The sequence below is a fragment of the Bactrocera tryoni genome, unplaced genomic scaffold, assembly GCF_016617805.1.
Source record: "Bactrocera tryoni isolate S06 unplaced genomic scaffold, CSIRO_BtryS06_freeze2 scaffold_11, whole genome shotgun sequence".
NCBI lineage: Eukaryota > Metazoa > Arthropoda > Insecta > Diptera > Tephritidae > Bactrocera > Bactrocera tryoni.
In genome coordinates, this window is record NW_024395824.1 from 638,195 (window position 1) to 646,414 (window position 8,220).

The 8,220-nt window shown below is 35.1% G+C and overlaps 1 pseudogene; it reads left to right on the forward strand.

Moving 5' to 3' along the window:
• The first annotated feature begins 4,926 nt into the window (after positions 1-4,926).
• On the forward strand, positions 4,927-5,126 carry LOC120779950 (annotated as a pseudogene).
• The last annotated feature ends 3,094 nt before the right edge of the window (positions 5,127-8,220 follow it).

Consider the following 8,220-nt stretch of genomic DNA (forward strand, 5'->3'; position numbering starts at 1 on the left):
CACGGAAGTAAAACCGATTAGAGAAAACTGCACTTACTTCAAAGCCAGTACAATAAATATTATTCGATTGTTTTTATTTATTAAAATGGAAAAGAAATCTCAATTGTTAGATAAAGTTTATTAAAAATTTAAATATAGTACTGCTCAACGACTTAAATTTTTCAAGTTGTAAATGGTGGGTAAATCCTAAATATCTAGAGTACTAAGGAAAACTATCATCACATATAGTATGTTATGGTGGTCCAATATCAGTTTCATCAAATAAGAAGTTTTACAGAGAGAAAAAACGTAGCAATATTTTCAAATGAACCGACAGACGAAAACTGCTAAATCCCCTTAGCTCGTCATGCTGCTCATTTATATATATATTTTTTACAAATTCGCTGATGTTTAAGACCATTATATATTAGTGGTCGATGCCTACTAGAGAGTAAAGAATAAAGAAGATTATCTACAGCTGGTGAGTGTGGATGTTTAATAATTGAATCACAGTCATCAACATGCCACTAAAATTAGAATTACGTGAATTGTCTGCGCAACATCCGTCACAATCTCGCCGCAGACGGTGGAGCGACTACCATAACTTCCGGCAACAGCTCTCAATCAAATACCAACAACATGTAAACATGACATCTACGATTAGTAGGCAACAGCCAGAGCGGATAAAGTAAAACGACTATTTCCTCTATTTGGCCCTAGAATTGAATACATACTAGTACAAACATAAAACATGTACAAGCAATTGTATATTTGCATGCCCTATAAAGTATATATATAAATGACCAGTATGTTGAGCTGAGTCGATATAGCCATGTCTACGAACTAGTCACTCAGTTTTAAAGATATCGTTTTGAAATTTGGCAAATGTGATTTTCTCTTCAAGAAGCTGCACATTTGTCGGAACTGCCGATATCGGACCACTATAACATATAGCTGCCATACAATCTGAACGATCGGAATCAAGTTCTTGTATGGAAAACTTTCACATTTGACAATATATCTTCACGAAATTTGGTATAGATTATTTTCTAAGACAACAATGTAATCTCCGAAGAAATTGTTCAGATCGGTTATCCATAGCATATAGCTGCCATACAAACTGAATGATCGGAATCAAATGCTTGCATGGGAAACTTCCTCATTTGACGATATATCTTCAAAAAAATTTGGTATGAATTATTTTTCATAGAAACAATGTAATATCGGTAGAAATTGTTAAGATCGGCTTACTATAACATATAGCTGCCATACAATCCGAACGATCGGAATCAAGGGCTTGTATGGAAAACTTTCGCATTTGACGTGGTATCTTCACGAAATTTGACATGCATTACTGCTTAAGGTAACAATGTAATCTCCGAAGAAATTGTTCAGATCGGATTACCACAGCATATAGCTTACATACAAACTGAATACATAGTTATTAAAAGAAATGCACCTGTGAAGGGTATATTAGCTTCGGTGCAGCCGAAGTTAACGTTTTTCTTGTTTTAGCTTCATGTATTTACATTTATGGATAACATTTTTAAACGTAAATATTTCGCCGCCTGTCTTCACTTTTTTCATATTAATACGAACCTATTTAAATAACTCCAAGGTACAAATACAACTGAACATGATAATTTTTAATGTAGCATTTCCAAATTTATCTATCTTTAGGTCCTGCTGATTGTCATCTCAAATGCGAAACGAAATAAGTACGTTTGAACTGAAATGGAAAATCGTTAGAACTCAAAGAAATTCGTAGAATCAAGCATTCTGCCCCTTGTATTCGATAGGTGCGTCACAATCAGTCGGGTTCCATTACACAGTTTCGTGGCATGATGATTGCGAAACATAATAACGACCGATCCTACTTTGAGACGCAAATGATGCGGTGGCATACCAAGCCTGTCCAAAGAACTTAGAAATACCACAGGATAATTCACGGCGTCGTCATCATTGTAAAGACGATCGATCGATTTGTATGAGCGTAAGTCTCCCTGAATTTGACTTTGAATCTTCCAGTTTGTAATGGGGTTTCGTCCATAGCTGAGGTATGCTCAGCCGCTCTAGGGTCAGCCTTGGGACCCACGAACCCTTAGCAAATAAAAGATTTAATTCAAAGATGAAGTGTCCACAAAAGAAAAGAGCTGTTTTTAGGGATTTTTCGGTAATTATTCGAATTTTTCTCTCCGTAAAAACCATCCTTGAACCTCAACGAAGATTAAAAAAAAAATTATCAAATTTGGTTCAGTCGTGTGAAAGTTATGAGCGCACATACAGTTTGGCGATTCATTTTTATTTATATAGATATGATTTGGATATGTACTAATGAATATTTTTGAAATAAAATTCAGTTTAATCGCACTCCTAAACTTCCTAAATATAGACCAATATTTTAAAATAATAATTTTTGTTTAGGAACTATAAACGCATAAATTATAGTATGTATATGCATTGCAGAGTCAATTTAATATATTTATAGTTTTCGTGTTCATTTCAAATGTAATTAAGGCCTAATACTTAGCTATATATAGTACATAATATTAAATATTTATAAATATGAAAAATATACTTTTCTTATGTCTTTTGCATATTTGAATGAAGGCTCATTAAAATTGTATACTTGACTTCACTTTTCATCCAAATGTGTTAGTGGTTTTTTTTTTGTAAATAACAGTAAGAGAAATCAAACTGAGTATGGTGTGTATTAGGGTGTTCGTTGTTTTCCAAGTTAATCTTTTATTAAATTCCCCTAAAGTTTCAAGTTTTGTCCTTAGAAAAACAGTTCCAGTTTCAATTGTATCTAAATTATTATACTTTCCCCATATATTTATATGAGATTTTTCGATCTTTTGCAATAAAGTTTTTAACTCCAAAGCAAATAAATCCTAAACTTTGAGTAACAGTTTAATATGAAATTTACTGTCATACAAAAAAGCGTAAATGATTTTTTTAATGAACCCTCTTTTCAAAGTTATGTATATGCGGTAAAAGTTATGCATCAAATATACGTTTTCTGGCCTAATAATGTAAATAGGCATATTTAACAACGAAAATGTTTTTTTTTTTTATTTTTTTTTCTCGATTGCTGTTTTGTTTCGGGCTCATACGCATAGATCCATGATTCGTCACCTGTGACGATCTTATAAACGTCCTTTGAAGCACCGCGATCGTATTTTTTCAGCATTTCTTTACACCAATCCACATAAGCCTTTTTTTGAGCGATTGTCAAATTGTGTGGGATCCAACGAGAACAAACCTTTTTTACGGCCAGGTGTTCATGCAATATCGAATGTATGCTGGTGGGAGAAATGCATAGGCATGCCTCTATCTGAAGGTATGTTACATGACGGTCTTGCATTATCAGTTCACGTACGGCATCGATGTTTTCTGGCACAACGGCTGTTTTGGACGACGAAAATGTTCACGAGTTAATTCCTTTTTCTGGTCGAGATGATTTTTTTAATTCCCTGTAAATAAAACAATTCACTATTAAATGACAAACGTTCTAACTGATGTTATGCTAAAAAATGTCAAACTTTCCAATGAAAATGTCAGATTGCACCTGGCAACACTTAGTGTTGCCCTAGGCCAGAATATATATAGCAGCTGTCGTACTGTATTCACATAGTACACCAAAACGTATGAGCAACACGTAATGTATAAACCACTTGTATGGATGCATCGGTCTATAGATGTTTATTTTAATTGCACATAACTTTTGAAATCATGTTTTTATAAAAATGGTATTAAAGCAACTGCTGTAAAACAAAAAATTTTATATTAGAATATCGCTTTTCAAAGTCGGATATTTATTTACTTAATGCAAAATATTAAAAATCCCATGTTTTTCACATGAAAAAAGAAATATCTTATCAATCGAAAGTAACGAGCTGGTTATAATAAATCTGGTTTAGGGTACAAACTAAAACTTCCGCTGGTGTTACCACAAAAACAAACAATTTTGTAAATATTGGACACCTTAATATTGTATATTTATATATATGGTACAAAGAACCCTAAGCAACAGATGTTGCTTTACTTTTGTTTTGTATTGTTATAATTGGCGACAATGCGCTCGACGCCTCAGCTGATTGTCATTTTACGGTTGCGCAAACTGGTTGCCAGTGACAATTTTCTATTTATTTTAATTTGTTGCTTATTGGTCCATAACGACCAAGAGACACTACGCTTCACTCCACTTATTTGATCGCTGGTAAAGCAATACCGAATCTAAATAATCTTTTCCATACAATTTAAGAACTAATTAGATTTTTTAAAAACTTTTTGATGATATTTCTAAGAAATTTAAAAAAATGAAATATTTTTGAAGTTATACTTCTTATATGAGTTCGGAAAAGGTTGCGATAGATTCAGGTTGCGCAACTTTGTTCAATATGAATCTACGCAACCTTGCTCAATATGAATCCACGCAACCTTGCTCAATATGAATCTAAGCAACCTTGTCTGCGAAGATGATCGAGCAGCAAGCGAAGCGATGACAATCGGCGATCGTTTGTTCGTTTCTTTCGGCACAGCTCGGCTTTTCTACCAATCACATTGTTACCATGCTTATGCAGTTGTTGTTTTTGTACAACAATGTTTCAATTTTTGGTTGCTGACATATTCAATTAAAAATAAATTCTGTTGGGATTCGAACCTACGTGCTCGTCGTAACTTTTCAAGCGCTTACCACCAACACCACCATTGACACTTCCATTGCGTTGTCCTAATTATGGTTTGGTTATGCATGAAAGAAATATACAATAGATCGCCGATTGTTACCTCTTTCCTTGCTGCTGCTGCGCATATGTATGTTTGTATGCTTGTGCATTATTGAAGTTATGCTTCTTTTTCTTTCATTGTCTTTCATTTCTGGGAATTCTCAATTATTTTGCGTATATTTTGATTGAAATACTCTGCGTTGGCCGTTGAAAAATTAAGGTTGTACTTTACTTTTTATACTTTCTGTGTCTGCATTTAAATTTTTTGGAAATCGACCCGCGGTGACGAGGTATATCGTTTTATCTGACAGCGTGAGGTTTATGAACTTCATTTCTAATATTGTGTTGTGGCATATTAGAAATGATGTTTCTTCGAAAATCGCTCGCTTACAACGGATAAAACGACTTCTGAGTGGTGATTTTAATGAATAAATTTCAAGGTTTTACGCAAAAATAATGCGGTCAATAAGTACAGTACGCTTATGTATGCTTGCGCATTATTTTTCTATCGTTTGACTTTCATTTTTGCGAATTCTCAACTATTTTATGTGAATTTTTTTCTTTCGTCTCTCTTTTTTTTGTACGAATTTTTTGAATTTCTGAACGCGCACATGCGTATACATACATTCATATGAGCATGTGCAGATACACAAGATAGGATAGAAAAATGTATGCCTTTTAACATCGTATACTATACTAATAAATATATTTCGTACTAATAGAAATTAAATTTATCACAGCAATATTATGTATATGTATATTAGGTATATTGCTGTGATAAATTTAATTTCTATTAGTAAGAAAAATATTAATTAGTTTAGTATTACGATGTTAAAATGCAAAAATTAAAGACTAAGTCCGTCGAGATTCGAACCTGCGTTCACGTTGTGACTTTTTATGTGCTTACCACCAACACCACTATTGACACTTTCGTGGCGTTGTCTTAAGTATGGTTTGGTTATGCATGTAAGAAATATACGATGGATCAAATAATTTTGTTTAAGTATAGAAATATGCTTTTGTAGAACATTTGCTTTCGCAAACATACAGACAGATGTGCAAACGACATAATATATGTATGATTGTTTCGCATTTTGCTTCTACGCCGGTCAAATTTCTATACAAAAATCGACTGAAATGCATAAGAAAATAAAATGGACAACTAGGGCAAATAATTTTAAAAAAATTTATTGATAATTAAATATAAATGAAAATAGTACATGTAAATTTACTTAAATTTATTAAAAAACGTGTTTAAATTTATTGAAAAACTGCAAAGAAAAATAAAAAGAAAATTAATTTTACTTTGGCTCAGTTTAGTGCGCAATACAAATGCAACGCCAATAATGAATACAAGAAATTGACTAAACACCATGATATCAGATATACAAATTATAATATGACAACCTAATTCGAAGAGTACAAAAGAGAGATGGTTACGGTGCATATTCCCTTCCGCAACGAAGAGACGGAACTACTTTCCGAGTCAAAATTCCTTCATTAGACTTTGCTTTATAAAATGTGCACAATGAATTTAAATGTTCTAGTTTTCTTTCATACAAAATGATATGCATTTCTGAATATCACTAATAAGTATAACTTCTTCCGCGCGTAGGGACTCCAAGCACCTTTTTTTTGAAATTACGAGGTTATATTTCTCTCCGAGCCGATCGCCACCAAACGAGGTTTCAGACAAGGCGACTCCCTATCGTGCGACTTCTTCAATCTGCTGCTGGAGAAAATAATTCGAACTGCAGAACTTAATCGAGCAGGTAAAATCTTTTATAATAGTGTACAGCTGCTGGCGTATGCCGATGATTTTGATATCATCGGCCTCAACGCCCGCGCCGTTAGTTCTGCTTTCTCCAGACTGGACAAGGAAGGAAAGCAAATGGGTCTGGCAGTGTACAAGTGCAAGACGAAATATCTCATGCTATCAAATAAACAGTCGTCGCACTCGCGACTTGGCTCTCACGTCACTGTTGACAGTCATAACTTTGAAGTCGTAGATAACCTCGTCTGTCTTGGAACCAGCATTGACAACAACAATAACGTCAGCCTCGTAATCCAATGCAGAATATCTCTTTCCAACATTTGCTATTTGGGACTAAGTGGATAATTGACAAATAAAGTCCTCTATCGACAAACAAAAACCAAACTCTATAAGTCACTCATAATTCCCGTCCTACTATATGGTGCAGAGGCTTGGACGATGACAACAGCTGATGAGTCGACGTTGCAAGTTTTCGAGAGAAAAGTTCTACGAAAGATTTATGGTCCTTTGCGCGTTGGCCACGGCGAATATCGCATTCGATGGAACGATGAGCTGTGTGAGATATATGATGACATTGACATAGTTCAGCGAATTAAAAGATAGCGGCTACGCTGGCTAGGTCATGTTGTCCGAATGGACGAAAACAGTCCAGCTCTGAAAGTACTCGAGGAAGCAAATCAAGAGGAAGACCTCCACTCCGTTGGAAGCACCAGGTGGAGAAGGACCTGGCTTCGCTTGGAATATCCAATTGGCGCCACGTAGCGAAAAGATGAAAAGACTGTCGCGCTGTTGTTAACTCGGCTATAATCGTGTAAGCAGAGTCGACGCCAATAAAGAAGAAGAAGATGTTTGTGTTATCGGTGCGAAAATGAGCTTCGAACAAAGAGTTTACATTAAATTTTGTCTCAAACATGGTAAAACTTTTACCGAAACGTTTCAATTGATGAAACAAGTTTACGGCGATGATTACCTATCCTTTAGCAGAGTGCACTAGTGGTTTCAACGTTTTCATAGTGGTCGTGAGGACATAAATGACGATCAACATGTGGGCCAATGAAAATCCATGATCACCGAAAATTCCATAGAAATTGTGCGTGAATTCATCAAAAATCAGCCGAAATCATCATTGGAATTCATGGAAATGGAATTGAACATCTCCAAAGCTTCGATTTATTGTATTTTGTCCGAACAATTGGGCTTGCGAAAGGTGTGTGCACGGTTTGTTCCGCACAAATTTACTGACGACCAAAAATATCTGAGAATCCAACATTCGAAGGACATAAACTCACATTTTAACCATTAACTGCTCCCCGTATATACCTTATATGGAACCGCGCGGCTTCTTCCTTTCGGATAAATGCATTTTTCCATGAAAGGAAAGCGTTATGCAGACGCAGAGGCCATTCAACCGGCTTGCACCGGCATACTGAGGGACATACCGGCCAACGAGCTAAAACACTCATTCGACATGCTTTTGGACAGTGCAAAACGCTGTATTGAAGCAAGAGGAGACAATTTTGAATAAAATAAATTGATTTTGTCGAAAAAACGATTTGTTCTGTTTTTATACTCTCGCAACAAAGTTGCTAAGGAGAGTATTATAGTTTTGTTCACATAACGGTTGTTTGTAAGTCCTAAAACTAAAAGAGTCAGGTATAGGGTTATATATACCAAAGTGATCAGGGTGACGAGTAGAGTCGAAATCCGGATGTCTGTCTGTCCGTCCGTCCGTCTGTC